Source organism: Falco naumanni, chromosome 11 (assembly GCF_017639655.2).
Source record: "Falco naumanni isolate bFalNau1 chromosome 11, bFalNau1.pat, whole genome shotgun sequence".
Lineage (NCBI taxonomy): Eukaryota > Metazoa > Chordata > Aves > Falconiformes > Falconidae > Falco > Falco naumanni.
In genome coordinates, this window is record NC_054064.1 from 26,657,298 (window position 1) to 26,679,344 (window position 22,047).

The 22,047-nt window shown below is 41.3% G+C and overlaps 1 protein-coding gene across 1 annotated transcript in view; it reads right to left on the reverse strand.

Moving 5' to 3' along the window:
* Positions 1 to 22,047, reverse strand: part of LOC121095490 (BEN domain-containing protein 5) — a 964,914-nt gene that overhangs the window by 227,854 nt on the left and 715,013 nt on the right. The window lies entirely within an intron of this gene.

The window sequence follows — 22,047 nt, forward strand, 5'->3', positions numbered from 1 at the left end:
TACAGATAGGTGGAAGGGAGACTTAGATCCCAACTACGCTGAAATGAACATGGGTTAATTCCCCCAGTATTGAAACCACACTACTTTGGCCACTTGCTTCAGCTGTAAACTACACGGGTCAAGCAGGATAGTTTCTCTTGTTTGTGCAGCGACTATGTTTAATAAACAGGAAATAAAAATTACGCTCTTTCAAAATGGGTTCTGGGAATTTTAAAGACCAGAAGAAGTCAGGACCTCAGTTAGATGACTTATCTAGATCTGAACACACACAGCAGGGGTAATACTAAACACAGCAGGATCCAATTGCTAGAAACAGTTTAAATCTTTGTTTTGAAATAAAAAGTTTACCCACTGAAAGGAAACTGGAAACTAAATCCAAGCTTTTTTTTTTTTTTTTTAAATTACATAGATATATATTACATTACATCTATACCCAAACATAGACACTTAATTTCAGAGATGTTTGGGAATCCTCCAGACCATACCTGAGTTATTTTTTTAATTTCCTGAATTCTTAGAAATGCTCAGTTTCCCCAGTGGTAAATCACACCTAACAGCACCACAGAAATAATCAATACATTTTTGGTTGTTCTCAGGAGACAATCTCAGCAGGTTTCTTTTTTATTTCCTTAGCCTCTCTAAATGTTCTACAGCTGCTCACCCTGTAACTCAGCCATTCATTTGTTCTTTCATACTCCAGCTTCACTACTCTGGTGTTTCTGAGCCCCAGAGGCAAAGAAATATAAGAAAATGTCTCTAACAAACATAGCAGCTGGTGGGGTCAATTCTGCCTACAGAAGAAAAGTGGGAGACAGCAAAAAACCCACAACACTGTCAGCTAGAAGTCAATGACCACCCTGTATCATTTGCATTATCATTAAGTAGTGTGGGAGGAAGGAGATAAATTGACAAACTGACTTTAAAGAGCAAAAGGAGAAGGCTAGGATCACCTCTGCAAGAGGAAAGGAGCGCTCTCTTGGAAAAACAGCATTACATTAAAGGGACAGTGGCTCAGGACAGAAGGGATGCTCAGCAACATGACTGCCACCGGAGCTGGAACAGCTACTTGGTTAGGATATCTTCTGGACAGAGAATGAGTTATGGGGGTTTTGTGGCTTTGGTTTTGTTTGGGTTTAATTACAACATTTTTGTTATTTATGCTTTACCCTTTATACCAGTTATTTTAATTCATTAGGCAGTTCATTTTCCTCTGGAACTGAAGAGAACTCTCCCAACTTAGAGCTCAGTTAAAAGCTGCCTGGAAGTCAATGGGAGATGAGGCACTGGATGCTAACCAGGACCTCCCTTGCCCACTTCCCTGGGGGGACGGAAAAGCTCCAAATGACCACCCTGCACTCAGTGCCAAGCAACTGCACCCGCCTTGGTTTACAATCCCCAGTGCATTCCCAATGCATCACTCACCAGCCCACTACACTTGCTGCAGCATGTGAATGCGCAGCCTTGCAGTGTACAGACCCTCCCACAGCACCCAGCCTCCTAGGCATGCAGTGCTCAAAATGAGCACAGGCACAGCTGGCTGTCCGGGTTCATGTAGCAGACATTTTCTCCATGTTCATCAAGCCCAACAATATACATATAAATATTTTTCTCTAAGCAATATCCTGCATCTTTAACACTGAAATAATAAAACACATGGCATGTGTGACTGTGCACGTTTGTGATTCTTTCTGGTATTTAGGTCAGATGAAATAATGTGACTCATTAACACTTTTTTCTAAGAGTCATTTTCATTTTCAGTGTTCGGATTTCGGAATGTGAGAGTCTGCACAAGCAAAGAAACATTTCTCATATGTTTCTGTTAACACTTCGGAAAAGCATATATCTGTAATGGAGCTTGGAAAACCTAGAACATTCAGCAGCATCTTCTAAATGCAGGTGAATCTGGTAAAAGTTGCTTTGGTGAGTAAAGTCCCTGCCTAAGTGTAAAGCTTTGTGAACATATGGGAAGAAACTAAACTGGCAGACAAGCTCTCAGGCCTGCAGGTCCCCTTCAACCACAATTCACTTTTGGGCCTCACTCTGAAAATGCTGGTAAAAGGGGGACACATGAGGCGACATGGATGTCCATTAACCAACCTACAGAACAAGGAGCACCAAGGGCCTCCTATATGTACGAAAGACTCATTTCATACTTAATACCGTAACACCTAAGAGTTTGACATGTGGACTTGGAACCAGGGCACACATTATTTACAGGCTGGGCTCCCAGCCTGAGCCCTAACCCAGCACCAGCACATTATAACCCATCTATCCAAACAACCCATGCGTGGGGGCTTGGAAATCATCTACTCAGTCTCACACACTTGTCTTGGTCTCCGTAACATCCTGTGATGAAAGGAATGGCATGTATGTATGTGCACACACACACCTCCACACTTGCCTAAGCCCAAACAGCAACAGTGCTCACTTCTCTCTCTGTTGTTTTATAGATAAACTAAAAACAAAAGAGTGAAAGGATAAAAAGAGAAAGCGATGATCAGATTACAGCAATCAGGATTTAAAAAAAAAAAAAAAGCTGAGATGCTTTGTGTTCTTTTTTCTTCACCAGCTTTAGGTGTGCGGGTGCGCAGGTGCCGGCAGCGGGGCGCAGGGCTGAGCTCTCTGAGGAGAAGCTGGGCTGCCCCGGGCCGGCCACAACCGGTTCCAGCCGCCTCCACAGCAGCCGGGGCCCCACCCAGCCCCTCAGCCGAGGTGGTGGCGCCTCCTTGGAAGTGCCACCTCCTTGGAAGTGCCACCTGGGCAGCAAAGAGTGAGGGGGAAAATGTGAGAAACAGCCCTGTGAGCACCAGGGGCAGAGGAGGCGGGAGGGAGCGCTCCAGCTGAGGGGCAGGCACTACCCTGCCGGCCCTTGGGGGGACCAGGCTGGGGCAAATATCCACGCTGCAGCCTATGGAGGATGCTCTGTCAGACCAAGTTCTCCTGAAGGAGCACAGAAAGGGCCCAGGCTGGAGCAGGGGAAAGTGTGAGGAGGAAGGAGCAGAGAGGGGCTGTTTCGGACTGACCACCATCCCGTTATCCATCCCCAGCACTGTGGCAGGCAGCAGGGGGGGCACAGGTAGAGGGGTAGGAGTGAAGTCAGGCCTGGGAAAAACAGGGGTGGTGAAAATTTTTCTCTGATTCTGACTATACAATTCTATTTTACCTGGCAACAAATAATCTTCCCCCCAAGCCAAATCTGCTTTGCCCATGATAGTAATGGGTCAAGATAAAGATAGGAATATCAGTTACCAAGGAACCTTTTCATCTTATATTGTCCCCCCGTCCCCTAAAGGAATGAGCAGCTGGGTAAGCTTCTAGCTGCTGGCCAAGCTCAACCCACCAAACCAATAATAGATACAACAAATACAAAACACATTTCATACTTTAAATGTTACATTGAAAACACATCCTATTTTCTACTTCAGGATTTAAAAGATAATAAAAATTAAAAAGAAGTGTATAGCTTTGCTCAGCAGATGCCAAAAGCACTTAAGCAAAATGACAGAAAGGCATGCTTCATATAGCCATAACTTTGCGACCTGTGGAAATGCAAAGAAGTAGTCTGTTGTGGTACCCCTTCTACACTTCCAACCACCGTAGCAGTGAATATTAGAAACAAATTATTTGACAACAGTGTTTTCCAAAGAGAGAAATTTATAGATTTCTGGAATTATTTCTTTTTCATGTTATCTTCCAGAAAATGCCTTGAAGATTGAACCAAACGTTTTCTTTCCCTCTGAAAGCTATCACCACCATCAGCGTTGGCAATATTTGACTTGACTTAGATTCTGACCAAGACCTAACCTACCTGCCACCTCATGTTGTGCTTTCATAGCCTGCTGCTTACCCACCACCATCGTGATGCTCTGCTGTAGAGAATTCCCTTGGGCAAAGCCATGAAGATCTAAGGTGCTAGTCAGAATAAACAGCACTAACTTAAATATCTGTTCTGGCTCTAAAGCTACCAGAATGGTGATAAACACAAAGTGAATATCATACTGGAAAAAACATGGTTAGCTGCAAACTAACAACAAAAATCTCTCACTCTGAATATCACTCGTGCTGTATGGCCCTCAACTCATGTTCCTTCTCTTCTAATGCTATAGCATGTACAAGCTAACCACTTAAAGCAATCCCACTGGCAACACTCCCCCAGCTCTCACTCAGGAAACAGCTATTTCCACTCTTTGTTACATATTACAGTAGTGCAACTAAAATAAGAGTCCAACAGAAAACATTTTCTACTAAAAAGAAAAAAAAAAAAAAGACAATCAGATCAAAAACTAAACCTTCATGGAAAGACAACAAATTCACTCATTTTCATACAATTTTCATCTTAATGCTACTATAAAAACATGAACACTACAGTATATGTATGTAGTACCTTAATAATAAGTATCTAGAAATTTCATGCAGAAACATTAAATTTATGGAATCCCATTTGCACTACCACAATGAAGTGCTGTAACAGAACTGAGGCAGAACTTTGCTCACCATGCAGGTTCTTTCCTGCTGCCATGTCAGACCAGAGAGACTGCAGATTTGTCGTTTCTTTAAGTCTTGCAGCCATGGTATGGTAACAATACAAGTTCACAAATTAGTACTAAGGCTGATGGAACACAAAGGATGAGCAAGTTTGACCCTAGAAGTCTACTTCAGAAAGACTTTAACTGGCACCCATCAGGAGAACTTGGAAGTGAATTCCACTCCTTTGCAGATAACTTCAAAGTTGCAGCAAGGACTAGGAAAAGCTTGCCTTTCTCCCCTCCCACATTTCACCCATCTGCAGAAGATCAGAAGGCTCTAGTCAGAAGAAATGGAAATCCATTCACCCTAAAAAATGTATGCCCCAAAATAATTTTATTTAAATAGCCACATATATTTTAATGAAATACGTATATGCATTACAAATAAATTCTATATTGTCTACTTTCTCAGGTACTTCGGAGTATGAGGTGAGCTGCTGCCAGCATTTTATATTCAAAACCCTGCAAGTTACAGACTCCACAGAGGAAATCAAAAGAATTGTATTGCATTACACTTCACTGTGTTGTCTCAGCTCATCTGTGTCCAACAGAACTGTAACATCTCAGTTGAAAGCAAGCACTGATGTCATTGCTGTCCTGGCTGCCTAGTCTCTACCACATTAACCTGCTTTAGCAAATCAAATTCAAGCAGCATTTACTGTACTCTGCACTGTAGTCTCTTTTCCCAAGAGACCAGATTAGTACCTAAATCCATTTATTTTTGTTACTTCTGGTCAGAAATGTCATTTCAGGTAAGACTGAACATCTCAGTAACACAGAGTGCAAAAGAACACCATTTTTGGTCACTACCAAATCCCGCTGGACTTGGTGAGGTCAAATAAACACAAGCTTTTCTTTCTTGCCTTCTTACAGTTGACTTGAGCAGTACAAAGCAGCTAAGTGGCACAGAAGGTAAAAATGATGCCTGTTGTACTACAGAGATGAGCAAAGGCTGGACTACAGTTTTTGGAAGTCAAACATCTATTCCTACATCCTTCTACCTGAAAGGGAGGCAGCAGTATCTTGGCTCCCATGCTGAGTCCATGGAAGGTCAGGTCTGTGCAGGGGGGGCACGGCTACAAGGTGCCCCCATTGCTCATTGACTCACCTCACCTACCACCATGTTTAGACAGCCCCGTCTGGAGGGTAGAGGGGGTTTGTTTTGCAAAGCCTCACTTGTGCATAGACGTTCTACCCAGCAATGGGCCTGTACATAATGCTCAAAACTGGATCCAAACCTCTCATGTTCCACATTTTCATTCAGGTTCTGGCCCTGACTCTGTCAGGTGCTTAAATATGTGATTTGTTTGATGGACTTCTATTGTGTTTAAAAATGTGCTTAAACCTGGGTGTTGGCATAAGAACTTTGCTGAATTGGGGCCATTTAGCAGGAAGCCTGCCTCTGAGATCATTGTCACAACGTTTTAAAGTTGGAGATTGTGCAACTATTATCCTTTATTGCCCATTTTATGCCAAAGTCTCTCTTTCTTTTTACATTCCTCTTAAAAGCAAAGCTATTTTGGAACATTTAATATTATTTAATCTCTTTACTCTGGCAGCATAGAAATTACAAGGACCGTTACAATGGTCCTGTGTGTGCGTATGTTTTATTGATGTATATGCTGACCTAATATCAAATTGATTTTGCTCAGCTTTTCTGCTGACCATGGAAAAATGCAAATTGGATATTATATTTGCACACTAATTTTATTGGGCCCCTGTGTCTTCATAAAAAGATAAAGTTTGGGCTAATAAAAATAAAACATTTCTGGTGCTAATATAGGCAAATGTTTATGTAGGCAGGTAACAAATTGGTTTGTCATTTAGGGGAACATAAAGAGCACTAAAATCATCTTTAGGCAAAATAGATTGGTGGCTTTTGCTTAGCTTTTAGCTTTCATTTGCAAAATCAATTTAATGTAGCACAGTGTCTCAAAGACAGGGTGACACAGGATTAAGACATTCATTGTATTCCCCCTCCACAACTCCCCCTTATTCAGAGGCCCTGGGATTTGGGTTTGCTCTTGTTCAAAGCAAATTAAACATACTCCAGCAGAAAAGAGAAAAAAGGAACATTTAGACTTAAACTATATGCAAGCATCCTATAGGGACAAACACAGGGGCAAGGTAGGAAAGTGGGACTGTTCTGAAGGTAGATGCTTAAAGAGTTATCAACACTTGTCAGTGCCACCAGGAATCTGAAAGTATAATACTTGTATGATCTTCTTGCCTGGCTATTTCTTTGTTCCTCCTTCCTTTTCCCTCTTTACGTCCTCTGTAACAATGTATTTTGCATCTCTAACGGCCAGCAGTCTCTGCTGGAATGCAGCTAAGTGAACTTCGATGACAGTTTAAGTATACGGGCATATATCAACATCCTAACTTCTATTTATTGAAATGAGTTGACCTATTTAAATCCCAGAGCAGGCACTATTTCTATCCAGCTCTTGTTTTTCATCCCCTCCTCCTTCCCCTTCCCTTCCTCAATTGCAGGGTATTTTGGAGGGGTTCCATGCAGTAGGAGGTTACATAAACAGTTTCAATGTTAATACTTGACTGCATTTTCAACTTAATAGCCCAGCAAAGGGATCTGACTGTTAAAGAAAAGGCCAGAAATATCTCCTGGTAAAATTATGCTGAAGCATAGATCAAATGACACTGCAGAGCTATTTGCAAAATCAGAAATGGCAAACTACTATACAGCAAGATCCCCTTTACCTCCCAGCCCCACTTGTTTTTAATCTTCATTACATCTCAGAAGCAACCATTTTTTCATTTGGGCTTTCTGGTACTGGCAGCTTGCTACACCTCTGGGGCAGGAAAATTAACTGCATGCAAAACCAGTCAAGGTACAGCCATATCTTTCCTCTGTCCTCATTTCCACTAAAAAGAAAAAGTCTCAAAAAGCCTTGTTTTTAATTTGTTTTTAAATTATACATACACATTTGAACATTGGAACATACAGTCCTATGAATAAGAACAAAAATCTGGAATACAAACAGCATATTATTCGTCCTCAAACAGCTAAGGTGGTGACAACTCACAATTAAGGATGCAGACAGTAGCATTTAATGTCACCTACCTGCATCACCGTCATATCATAACAGTTTAGCAGGCAGGTCCCCAGCCTGCTTTCTATTTCCCTCTCCTGCTTTGCTATTTATAAAGTCAGGTTGGAGTGTAGATCAACCCCTTGCCCTCCAGAGACCGGAGGCAGGCAGTAAATTATGGGAAGGCTAAGTGGTACATCAAATGTGTCTCCTCAAAGCTATATATCATCTTGTTAAATTTGATGTCTAATCCCAGAACCCCAGAAATCATTCCCAAAATCCCAGAAAACGCATGTGTCCTTCAGATGATATAGAACAAGAAAGTAAAGTTTACTTGCAGGGGAAAAGAAAAAAAAAACATCAAAAAACACACCAAGCCAAAAACATTCTAGCCATTATTTGCTTAAAGTCTTAATTTTGAGTGTCTTTCAATGTTATTTCCTTAAATTTAATAGTCAGAACTCACCTATCTGCGTATGAATACATGAACTGTGATCTACAGTACTTAAGTTTTTTCTTGAAATGGTCAACACTAACAAATAAACCAAAGCATATCCTCTATCTCTCTCTAAAAATTTTATACTAGACAGAAATGCGGTAGCTTACGTATGTAGCAGCATTTCTGCAGTTACCATCGGTGACAGTAATAAAGATCTTCAGCCATTCCACAGGGTTCTCTTAACTGAGCTCCACAACCCCACATCAGTGAAGATAAGGTAGAAACACACAGGAGCCGCCCGCAGCCACAAAGGAAGCAGGTCTCATCTTTAGAGAAGGAATCAATACTAACTGGTACCTATCTTGCTCCCTCTTTTCACAGCTGTCGTTCCCTCTAGAAATGCTCACCCCATCCCAGTGGCCTTCATGTTGTACAAAGGGATAGAAGTGAAATATTCAGATGCAAGACATTACTGCCTGCAATAATAGAGTTACATGGGTGTCTTTTCAGTTTGCCTTTAAAACTTAGGGATTCAAAAGATATTGCTAGGGCCTGCTACAAAGCAATTCTCTATCAGCTCTCTCCAGTGGAGAGGGCTACGGCTATGTTTGTTTGCTACAAGTATGCATGGGCTGAAAGATAAGAGAATAATTTATGTCAGAATTTCAGCCAAGATAGCAAAGAGGGAATTACCAACCACTCACAGAGTGGTCCAGCAGTTACAGGAGCAGCCAGGGGACACCTTTTGTTCTGTTCCTTCCAGTTTTGCTGCAGATTTGCCTGTGATTAACGTCAGTACTAAGATTTTCCTATCTAAAAATTGAGCAAAACCATGTGCACTTCAGAACAGAACTGAGAGTCCCAGTAGAGCCATACTCAAATCTCTTCTAGTTTCTCTGAGATGCAGAGCCTCATCCTTGCACTCATCATGGATTCTTCCAGGGAAGGCAGAGCTGAAAAGGACATCTATAGCTGCCATGAGATGCAACTCCAGAATTGGCTGGATCAAACATGTCTAACCTCTCAAAACCAATGGATAAAATAATAGGGAAGGAGCAAGCTGCAAGACAACATGCAGAAATCCGGAAAGATGCTTCTGGGAAGCTGTAACTGGAAAACCTCTACTAACTGGGGCTATACCTCATATTCTTCACAAGGAACAGGCAAGAAGTGCAACAGAAGCATAATTGAAGAAAAGGTGGAGATGCATGAAATGGTGGACAAAGCTGGATAGATACCTACCCAGGTATCTTGTTCTAAGTAGGCCCTCATTCTGGGAGAAAAAAAGTGAAAAGCAAACAAGGTTTTTTAAGCCAGATGGGCTAAAGGCTCTAACCTGGGGGGAGCAGAGAAACAACACAACCAACACTGTCACTGGATTAATCTCCTGTGTTACACCATTTAGACACCATCTTGAACAGCATGAACCCTTCCCTCTTATTCTTCCCAAAACACTAATTACAAAGAAGCAGGGACACCCCATACTCAATTACAGGACACAGGAGATTATTATTTTTCTTTGGATTCTTTTCCTGCATAGGCCCCTTCCTGGAAGGAAGGGGATGGACTCACAGGGTTAAGCAGAATAAAGCCTTCAGTGTACAAGACCTGGCTTGAAAGCAGTGATCCCAGACAGGACGTGTAAGGTGTTCTGCAAGAGGATTTGGCCTTTAATGAACTATGACAGTGTGTTCTTTGGTAGCTGAGCTAGTGGTCAATAATAAGCAACCTGCTGAAATGAGATTCATGAAGAGCAGTGCTCCTCAAAACGTGACAGTGACCTCTCCAGGAAGCACCAACACTCTTTGGAGAGATGCTTGAGCCCACAAGACAAGAAAAAGGTACCAGGGTATAGCCTCTCTCTTTACATTCACATTTTGCCCTAAACCAGAATTCAGACCTGAACATGTAGGACCAAAAAATTAAGATGCTCAGTAGAGGGTCTTACACACCAAACTCAAACTTTGAAATACCTCAGCAAGATGGGAGATGCAGACTACCCTCAGGGCTGAAACACTCACACAAGTTCCTCAACCAGTAAGATGCAAATACTTCTTTACTGTTTGGTTTCAAGTCAAGATGAGAAACACCATCTTTTTAATGTAAGGGGGATGGCAAAGGTGGGGTGGAAAGTGTCCCCTTTTCACAAAAAAGTGGAGTGACCTCTCCTGGACACACTACCAGGCCCCTGCTTTTGTTCATTGATTCTTTATTGGGTTTATTCACAGGGACAGGGAGTCTGTAGCTTGGGAGGAGTCTCAACAGCCCGAAGTCAGCTTTGCTTAGGTGTATGTATTCCACTCACTTTTGACTTTGATTCCTAGCATCAAGTGGCACAGACACAACCTCAGACAGAAGCATATTAAGAATATTTGACCTATACCACGTATCTTACAGTCTGGCTGACGAAAGTCCCGTCACACTCTTGTCCTTTCCTTCAAAAGAAAATTGTGAATGCATGCCCAGAGGCAGGGCACTTTCTGTCCTTGTTAAGGCCCAATAATTAAGTAAGCTGCTATTCTTATCCAGGTGCTGCTTATGACTGTAGCAAAAACAATTATCACAAAGATGTTTAAATTCCATCTGGATGCATAAAACCTTCTCCCACTCTAACCGAACTGCCATTTCTGTCCCCTGCCTTATATCAAACCAAGAACCTTTCCTCTCACAGAGATTATTCTTCTCTAAGATCTGTCATCACCACATTAACTTCACGTACACACAAGTGTCTACCAATCCTAATTGTCCTTTTTGTCCCATTGTTAGTTAGCAATAAATTTCAGAGGTGCAGTCAATCAATATAGCATAGTATGTGAAGACATATTTTGTTGTCTGCATACATAGACACTGGAAGGCTGTGTGAGCTTTGTGAAATGTATTTAGTCAGCAAACTGTTAAAACCAATTTATACACACACACACGCTCTCTCGAGGAAATAAGCCTATGGAGATTTTTAATTAAAGTCAAAGGAGCCTTTAAAAGTGGAGGGGGAGAAATCCAGCACAGCAAGAAATAAATTAATAAAAACATGCTCCAAGTTGAAGCTCAAGGGGATCACTCTCAGTCATCATTTATTTAAAGGATGGGACACGTCAAAGATAGGAATGTCAAGTGGGAGATGCTGTGAAGCAGCAGAGGACAGAAAAGGGGCTGACGAACTGCATGCCACAGCTTCTGTAGCAGATAATTTTTTGTCACGTAGGTTATATTTGTGGCTGGCCACCTGCTGCTTCATATTCACTGCCTCTCAAAGCTAGTCACCAAAACATCTGTATTCCCTTTCACATCTGGTCTGGGAAGGACCCTTTAGCTCATCTAGACCACCCTTATCTGGCCAGCACCCAATTTCTGCAGAAAACTATTCCATTGTCTCACCCTGAGGATATTTTCCTTTGTATTCAAGTCAGCAATTTCTTTTGCTGAATTTCAATCTATTTATTTCCTTTTCCCTTGGTGTTTATATTTTTTAAAATGCCTTAATTTTGTATGCATTGTTTTAGCTTTTGCACAGGCTATAGACTATTCCAGAAGAACTAAGTGACCCCTTCAGATGAACCCTTAGACACAGGCATACTACAGATCTGCTCAATTCTCATGTCCTTAGATCTTTTTATAGAGAAAGTTTTAATGCTCAGATGAGAGCTGGCATCCTGCTTTTCACCTGTCATTCTTGCAGCCACTGTATCATATTTTCTAGCCTTTTCCACAGCACAGGGAAGAGATTTCTTCACTTGAGGCCAGTTGCAAAGCAGCAGTGCCACATTGCTTAGCTTTAACAACTCCCGGTATCAGCTGCTAGAGCAAGCTCTCATCACCTCCACTTGTCCTGTAACAGCTCACTGGGGTGTAAGACGCTTGTGTGGATCAGTGTCCTCAGCAGCCTCCTGGGTCTCCAGTCTTGTATTCAAGGGGATATAATGCTTCTAGTCTGTGCTCTGTCACAAGCCTCCCAGCATCAGATGCAAATGAAAGTAATCACCCATAATAAATCATGTGATTATGCTGGAAACCCATGCGTGTCTGATCCTTCAACTACAAGAATTGTGGAGATCCAATATTAACTGCATGTCTTGACACTCATTATCTCATTTACAGAGTCTTGTGCTGTCTATTCTTTACCAGCCAGATCCCTTGGTAGAGACAAAAACTTCATGGATTGATAAGATCCCACAACATGCAAAAACATGGAAATGTAACTCATTTCCAACACAAAAAAACCCATTGAAATTATTTGAAACATTAATACACATACATTTATTAGTGAATGCAAATTGAATTATGTTTTGCTCTTTCCCATTAAAAAAGCTAAAACCACTCCCTTCACAGGAAGAGGGTTAGAAAGGTTAAAAAAATGAAGAAAGTCAAAGTCATTACATTCCAATCAAACTTGATAAATATGTAAATTACAGCAACTAAACAGTTGGCTTTGACAAATCACTTCCACGTAATGGATTTTTCATAGTAATGAGGCTGCAGCGCAATTGTTTTTTTAAAGCCTTACGTTTCTCATTAATACAAAGTGTGAGTCAGTGTGCACAATGGGGATATTTACCAAAAAAATTAAGGGGGTGGGGGGATGGGGAAATTCAGACAGCAGTTGACATCACAGAGGGATGCCACAGCCTGAGATGGTTTCATTGCTTCCATCAGCATTGACACATTGTTGACTAGTCTTTAATTAAGTGGCTTGAACTCGAGGAGCTACTCAATGCCAAAAGAAGCATAAAGCCTAGGACTTTGCCACTTCCAATTTATTTGTAATGTGTTTATCCATCCAACACTATCAAAGGTGCCAGCTGCATATGCTGCACAGGCTCTACAAGACATATGAAAATGGAAGAGGTGCAAGAAAATCACTTCAATGACCTTTAAGTACCTTCCCTGCCCGCTGGTATCTTCCTGCCTCATTCATTTCTCTGACATTTCAGACCATGTCAATCACCATGGCATCTGTGCACCTCACTATCTTTCTAATCTAGGTTGGACACTAGTCAATGGAAATAAAGATTCGTGCAGGAAGGTGACCCTCATTCATGGAGTACTGCTCTCAGTTTCCTCATCATTGTCCTGAGAACAGCCTGGTATTCACTAAGGCATCTCACAGCTTCTTACTCTGGACTTCTGCCTCACCTGATGCAACCTATTCAGGAACATCCAAAGGACAGCATCAAAGGTGGTTTAAGCCAGAGTGCTTTTCAAAACAAAAGGGCAATGACTGTAGTGAAAGTGTCTCCAGAAACATGGAGGCCTCCTTGCCATGCATTCAGCTTTAGCAGGCCTCACCACACAGGGTTGTGCGGGTGTTGCCCCATTTAGTGCAGACTGCTAGCAATCAACCAGCCAGCTGCTGCTATCATTGAGACTGTATTCGGATGACCACATTCAACAGCCTACAACTGAAATGGACTCTATTCTTAAGGAACAGGGGTTTCTCTGCAGACATCTTACTGCAGCTGCCAAAGCAGATTTGAATACAAAAACAAATAAAGGGAGGTGGAGAAAAAGATTAGTCCGTTTCTCTGTGCTCCCCCCCTGCATCCTTTGTACCGTCCCATACAAAACCAAATTACCCTGGTGCCAGCAGGGCCCAGTTTACATATTCTGCACAGTACAGAAGTTCCTGAACAAATACAGGGGCAATTTCAACATGCATGCCTACACCTGATACAATTTTGGCTGCTCATCCCTTCCTATTTGCATGAGGGCTGCATCCATGTCCCCTGACTATGAGGAACTGTGCCGCCTGGCATTTGGATTCCTGAGCCAAGGCTACAGAACTGAGTTTATATTTACTCCCCCATACTCTCAGTGCACCCAAGGGTCAGCCAGCATAGGGTGGTGATAGATCAAAGACTATGCTGCTGATTTTAAGTTATTTAAAGTAAAAACAACCCTTCTCACCCCAATCTGTTGAAAGTACGTAAGGGTGAAGAAGGGAAAACACAGCCAGGGGGAATGTCAGCAGGCAATAAGGACAGAGGAGGTGGAGGAGAGGACTGTTTAAACATCTTCTAATAAGCCTATAAACCCTGGCTATATCTCTGCATGCATGCATTTCTTTTGCTGATATAGGATGCATACTCCATGTAATGCTATTCTTGTGAGCCAGAAAATCTGCATGTAATACAGCAGGAGAATGCTAATGACCTTCAGCTGAGCTGGAATCCAGCACCACTTCCCTTTATCAAAGGTAGACTTCAGAGCAAACAGTCAATCTTGGGGATCCTCATGGAGTTGAAAATCAGTGAACACAATGTGACCACATTCATCCCTGTTTGTGCTAAGTGTCCCCCAATTGCACAGGAGTTGATAATCCCTCCCAAATATCCCTCAGGCTATCGCAGAGGTATTTTTCAAGCAGCACTTTGTCAGCAAGAGAAAAGCAATGTCAAGACCATTCAGGTGATGAATACTTGAAACAAAGATGGGTTAAACAGCTCACCCAACATAAGCTACTAAATCACTAGCATAACTGCCAGCAAAACATCTGTACTCCATTCCCCACACCCCACTGTCCCCTCCAGGCTGTGGGGACAATCCCTGCTTGGTCTGACCCACATCTCTGATGGAAGCCATGTTACCCAACCATACTGTTCCCCAGACAAAAACATTTGAAAGATCTGGAGCTATTTCAGATGAAAGAAAAATTAATAGAGAGAACCCCAGACAATTTGAAAAACACGAGCAGCTGACGGACTTAACCTTGCTGGCTTTACCAGTAAATGACACAAAAGCTTGATTTGAATGAAAAGCTAGGTCAGCGCTTGCAAAGGACTGTCTTCTCAGTTTATGAGCTGATTTAGAAGAAACAGAGAACAGATTACTCCTAATTTGCTTTATCTTTACATTCCTGATCTATTGATTATAATAATTATAGAAGCTTTTTTCCATTAGCCACAATTATTACCATACAGACAGCATGCAAAAGTCAGAGTGGATTTAAACAGTTTTGTTTCCAGAGTGCTAGTGTAATGCCGTTCTGCACATTCCCAAGGCAGAGAAGGAAAAATAAAGCTTCCATGCCATTAAGTTCAAGCAGATTTTCTCATCATCGCAGAATTTATACTTTCAAACCTGCCATGTCCACACTGATGATATTTAGGACTGAACCCTGGAGAGACTTTTCAGAAGTTGTCAAGGCTGAGCCCAGACCACTGTCCTAATTTTGAGAAAGCTTCTAAAATGATGGAAAACTTTTTGAAGGTCATTGTCCTTTATCAAGTACATGATGTAGCATTGTCTGAATATGAGGATAGAAATAAAAAATCCTGCGTTCCTTTTCTTGCTCTTCCACTGAACTGCTGAGTAACCTTTCAAAAGATACTCAAGAATAAATCCACAAACAGATTTAGCAACTAAAGTAGCCTAAATCCCATTTAAGTCCATAGTTTAGATCTTCAAAACCTGCATTCAGCTGTCACCTGGTTCAGGACATGTCAGTATCCATAGGCAACCAGAGTTCTCTCTTTGGCCAAGTCCCCCAGAAATACACATACCTCTGCCTCTCCCACTCGTTTCAGCAGGCATTTGCAAATTGTACCTAATGGAAAAGCACCACAAAAACACAGAGCTAAAAAAGCAGTAGTGACAAACCCTGATTTTTTCAATACTTACAGGCTCAGCAGACGTACCCAGTGTGTGGGAAGACCCCAGGCAAAACCCCTTTTCAGCCTGAAGGCATCTGAAACTACATTTGCACTTCCAGGAGTATTCTAAACAGGATTTTTATTCATTTTTTTTAAGTGTGAGTGCATAACGTTAAATAGCACACAAACCAGAATCCTGTTTTCCCTCCTTCCACGCTGACACCCCGAATACTAGGTTATAGGATCATGACTGCTCTTACTCAACAGCTAACCCAGTGAATATTGACTTAGATGACAAAGATAGGTAGCTTCATCATGAAGAAATAAGAGCCTCTTCCCACCCCCAAAGCCTGAGGATGTGCTCTCTGAAGGCTTAGATTTAGAATGCAGAGTTTGGAAAAACTGAAATTATAGGGGTTATGTCAAAATGTTGTTTCTCTTTCCCAGTCATCCTCTGACTTGCCTGTCTAACTCCAGGAGAGACTCCAGACAGAGTGCCTTATCAGTGCTGACAAAATAAGTGAATTTAAGATACAGACAGAATTCAAGGTCTGTTCTTCAGCATGCTGTACTTGACTGCCTTGAGTTGGCTGTTTTTCTAAATCTTATTCTGTGCTTTTTCTGGGAGCACAGATGACTATTGAAAGGTTGGTGATTCTTGTAAGCAGCAGATCAGATGCCTTCAAAATTGGCACAGGAACTGTACATACTACTTTTTTTGACCCCAATTTTCATAACTCTTGATTTATTTTCTTCCTTTTTAAAAACACTGGTAACAACTGCCTGGTTTTATACCTTGCTTTGAGATCCTTGAATGGAAGACACTTTACATCTGTATGCACTTATTACTAAAAAACAACTTATGCCTGTTTCTTCTCTTCATTGGTAAACAATCTGGAAAGCACTTTCCCAAAATCTGCACCTTGATCATGCAGTATTTTATCTACAAAAATGCAGACCTCAGGTTGTTAGGTTTTTTAGCTTGAATGGATAGGAGACATCAGAAGAGGGAGCGGGAAAAAAGAAAACCCAACAAACAACCAACAAACCTTTCTCGAGAATTTAATTTTTAATATATTCCTTTCCTACGCCTTTAGCTGTGGGTCACACGTGTAAGCAGCCTTTCATGGCAATGCATGTCCAGAAGATACCAATATAAATCAATAGTGGATATATTTTCCTTTTATTTTTAATATGCTGTTTAATCCTTTTTTGGATAGAAAAAGAGAACCTGAGCTGCATACAAATGGGTCACAGTACCTCATGTTTACTGTTAAACATGAATTAAATCTGAGTAGCTTGGCATATCTCTATAATAAAATAGGAACCATTAATAAGATTTCATTAAATGGAGAGCTAATGTGTAACAACCTTATATCAGATATGTGAAAACAGAATTTCATAACAAGGCTGGGAGAAGTATTATCAAGGACCTAAGTAGAAAATCTATCTTTCTCGATACTGGAGGAATTTATATTTGAAGAGTGTTCTTTCCTATTGAGATCTTCATTGACTTGTACAAAAATACCGCTTTTAATCTCAAATCCCCACTGGCATTTTCATATAAGCACTGAAAATGCTATTGGGCTTTAGAGATTTAATTTAATGAAGGAAAAGTATTTCTATTAAAGTGTGTAATTTTTTTTATTTTATTTTTTTTAAACACAACATCTTCTGAGGAACCAGGGAAACGGGATTATTTTAAGCTCTGAAAAACTGACTAACCTGTGCCCTTGTAGAACTCCTGCTTCACAAAGAAAGCTTAACAGCTGTGGCAGAACCTGTAGGTGTATTTGAAAAGGGACCCTACTGTCCCAAGTCACATGCACACTGAGAATGCCAAGCCTGGAGAAGGCAGCAGAAAGAGAGGAAAAGAAACATCTCCATGCATCAGGTTGTTTATGCTAAACTGCTGCATCATTAAGCTCCCTTCTGAAATGTCAAAGATGGCAAAAACTCACCAAATAGCTACTAAATCTTCTGCATTAATGGACTGATGCTCTCATCTATTCATGTCAAAAAGTATTAGGTCTGGCTGGGTAGGTAACAAATTCACTGTTGGGGTAAATGAAAGCCACTCTATCAATTTGGGTAGAATTGTACCCGTTGGCTTCTGTGATGAGATAGACTCTGAATTGTGTGAGATAGAATTCCCTTCACATTAATTCCCATAGTACTGCTTTTGTGAGGAGAAAAAAAAAATAATCTGTTTTATCTGTGGATCACCCATGTCTTTTTTGTATGAATATTCATTACAAATATAAATTCCTTTTCATATTGAAAAATCAAGTGCACTTGACACCAGGAGGCCTCTCAACAGGACATTGCCAGGGTTGACAAGCTCAACAGTAGACATAAGTTACAGCAGTTGCTCTTATTTGTGTGCAGAGCTTACAAAAAGTTAAGTTTCCTTGATTTTAAAAAAGAAAACAACACAATCAAAACCAAAAAAACCCCACCAACACTATTTTTTACTTAAGAACAGAAGAGATCACTTGAGTTATAGCAATGCAAACCCTATACCAAGTTACCTACTGCAACAACAGCTGGGCTAAGGAATTATATGAGAATATACTGTGGCAGCAGAAGAGGGTTGTCCAGAAATAAATACTTGACTTCCCACGAGATCCACTACTTATCTCATATTTGGACAGCCAACTCTACAGAGGGGTTCTTTATGTAAGGAGGTGTAGATAACAGGGCACCCAGATGCCATCACAAACAAGGAAAAGGGTCATCTGTTTCTGAAGTGAGATAACCTTGACGAAAGCAGAGCTAGAGTCCAAAGGACTGATGAAAAACTAGTTCCTCATAATCAGCTGATGAAGCCAGTGTAGGTTTCAACAGGCCTTCAGCTGCAAAACTTCGTTGCGGCCCAAACGACAGCCTGCTTTGACCTTTCCATCCCCTTTTTCCCACGTTCAGCTGCCTGCCTTGCCTATTTACATTCACAGGCCTTTCAGGTAAAAGTAGTATTTCTCTCTAAGCATGAAATTGTAGACAAAAAGATAATTCTGCCATTCACTTCAATAGAATGACGATTCCCCTGTGTGCTTATAGACTAGCCAGTACAGCTGAGTATCTTACTACTTGAAGTTTCTGTGACTAACGGTCAGGTAAGCCTAAACTGCAATTGGGAATTCACATAGCTCGCTGTGCCAGATAGATGATTGGTGTCAAAGAAACTGGTGGTTCATTTCAGAAGGTTAAAAAGCTTAGCAGAAATAAGTTAAATATGACAAATCTGGGGAATATGGGCAATCACCTGAAGTATTTGGAACAGCAAATATTCCATCTGTGGCTCCTGTGCATAAAAAATACTTTACTTAAACCTAATTAAAATAGTGATGAAAAAAGATCATCTGTGAATCTTTATTGAAACAAACATACTGTTTGCTGGATATTTTGATGGCTACATATCCAAGCTCGACACACAACTTTTACTCTAACTGCCTCTATTTTTTTGTGGTGGGTACACGCAAGCATGATAGACCATGCTCTGATTTCATTTATTGCTCTTGAAATGGTCTCATGCAAGTGGGCAGCTCAAGTACAAAGACAGACATAGTTTTAATGTTTGGATCAAGCATCCAGAAGTTCCTATTTTTAGTCAACTGCCACCAAAAAGTATGCAAATAGTCACAAGAGAACTTCATGAAAGCAATCGATATTATCAGGACACTTTTACAGTGGTGGTTCTGGCTCCTCACTAAAGAAATACGACATGCACTGGGTTACGCTCTCCATAGAAATGCAATCCTTCCTCAAATGCTGTCACAAAACTGGCAGAACATTTCCATTCTACCACAATCAAAGCATAAACAGGAAAATAAAAACCTGATTTGATGACATATGATCTAGATAAGAAAGGGGTAAATCTAGCCTCCTGCTTTGTCTCCAGCAATAGCCACTATTGAATAACCATGGAATAAGCAAAACACACAGAAAGAGAGCCTTCCCTATCCATTCCCTCCCAAATTCTGAGAACTAGGTTTTTATCATTTAAAACATCCATAGATTTTTCTATAAGAAGCCAGTCTTACTGTCTACCCAAACCAGTTTACACAACTTTTGATTCAGAACCATTCTGAAAAACATTAACACCCCAGTCATGAACAGCCACAAACTTTAGATACAGGGGAAAACTTTACAAGCGATCTCTGTCACTACAGAGAACTAAGCAAAAATTCCGGTACTGCAGAAAAAAAAAAACACTGGGTCAGGTTCAAACCATGAGGGACCATCCTTCAGCCAGCATAAATTGTTACTGCTCCATTGAAGCCAATGGAACTGTGACTACTTGCCTCAGCTAAGGAACTGCCCTGAGTCACTGGCTCATCTCTAATGGCACTGCTCGGGGACAAGGTGGGTGGAAGGGAGAAAACAGGCAGGGAGGAAGGTTGATGTAGAGTGGCAGATAGTATATATTTTTTTAAAGCAGCTGGCAGTGTTAATAGAAATCCTTATTCTTCCACTGCATTCTTATATTCTTATGCAAAGCTCAGATCTGAAGGTTACCTGCTTCCCCAGTGACTTGAAATGGAATTTTTTGTAAAGTAATCTCTTCAGTCTGTCTCTTCCTCTATTTACAGAGCATAAAAGTAACCATAAAATGCCACCGTTTTTGAGCAAATCTAATCTGCCCTTCCAGTAATACCAGGCCACACAATGATTATCTCATTTTCTCTTTGACAAATATGGAATTATTGGCTGGTGATTGTAAAAAAAAATGCATGTCTTTACATCGGATAAATAACAGTAAAGACAAATAAAAAATAAGAAACACTGAGCATAGGCAACAAGAGGCTAATGCCTCTGACCAGTGACCTGTTCTGCAGAGCTGGTGACACAGAGCAGTCTGTCATTTTCTTCACACTGCTCATGGCTCTTCCAGCACACTTTTCCACTTCAGTTTCAGACAAGGAAACAAGGAAAAAAGACAATATGGGAAAAGAGAAAGCTATTTTCTTTTATATGAGGGGTGGGAAATATCAAGTTCCTAACAAAAGGAAAGAAGTGAAATAGCCTAGTTTTGGACAGCTTCATTCAGGGTAATGCAAGACCAAGGTCAAAGGTTTCTAGAGGAGAGGTTTCACTCAGTTATCTGTGGATTGAGAGAGAGAGACTACCTGAAGTGCGACAAATGCAGGATACAAACAGTAAAGAGGAGAAACAAAATAAGCACCTATTTCAGATTCCTAATTATCAAGGACTGGGAGAAGAAGAACCTGTCCTTGGAAAATCCAAAGCATCACTAAGTTCAGCAAGAAATAACAAGCAGCCAAAATGAAACAGTGACAGTCTCAGCAGGGATGCTGCTTCTGCAGCAGGTACAAACTGCAGGAGTGCCAGCACAGTGTCGACCAACCTGATGTGACCACTGAAAAGCACAACACAACTCTTTCCCTGAGGAAAAAGCAAAGAAGTTTCACTGTATGACAGAGCAACCCATAACCATATGTGGGTCAGGCACAGTGCCTCAGATCCTAAACTCAAAGGAGAACTATCCTCCCATTCAGCTTGATTTTTGCAGGTAGAAACCTCGGATATCTTTAGCATGCTGACAATGGCGAGGTTTGCACATTGGTCCCAGCAGTCAAGCTGCACAGAGCCAAGCTGATGTGAGAACCCCTTTGCCAGCACTAGCAACAAATGTTACATGGAAAAAAAGGTCACTCACAGCCTCAGGCAAAGGAATGGAGCGTTCCTCCAGCTCCCTGGAAAAATACAGGCAAGCAAAATCTGACAAAGGAAGTCCTGAGGCTGCAGGAAAGAGATTAGGCAGGAACACATCCAAGAAGATACTCAAAAACCTCTGTCCTTTTTGAATCCATGGGATTTAGATGATAAAGGAGGAGTCAGGCACCTAACTGCCTTCTTGTACCCTGGCTTTCAACCGGGATTCATTGCACCTGGCTTTAAGTATTTAAGAAATGAGCCAACCACCTCCAGAGGGCAAAGCACGTTAGCGGGATCAGGCACCCTCTGCAGCTTCCAGTCTCCTTGCACTGACTGCAAAGCAAGCATGGAGTCTCCAACCTGGACAGCTCAGATAAATGCTCGTAATTAGCTATGACAGGTCTGTAGTTCAGTTTCTCCCCCTTTCTCTCTGTGAAATAAATATCAGCCCTTTCCTACGGCTAGCACACCTATGCTTACCACAAGCAATTCTCAGTGTGAAATCATCATCCTACTTCTGCTTTACACGGGAGTTTTTCAGCTGAGGGATCTGAATAAAACCTCAGATCAATTTAGATATGGTTCTGTTTGGTGTAACACAGCCTACATTTTATTCCACAATGGCCTAACCCAAGCCAGGCCTTGGGAATACACTATGGTGGGACAAAAGGTGGCATAGACCATGTTTGTGTGGTGTGGAGACGAAAGAACTGGAGGAAAACTATAGAAGTCCTGCCTAGGTCCAGCAACTGCATTAAAGAATCCCC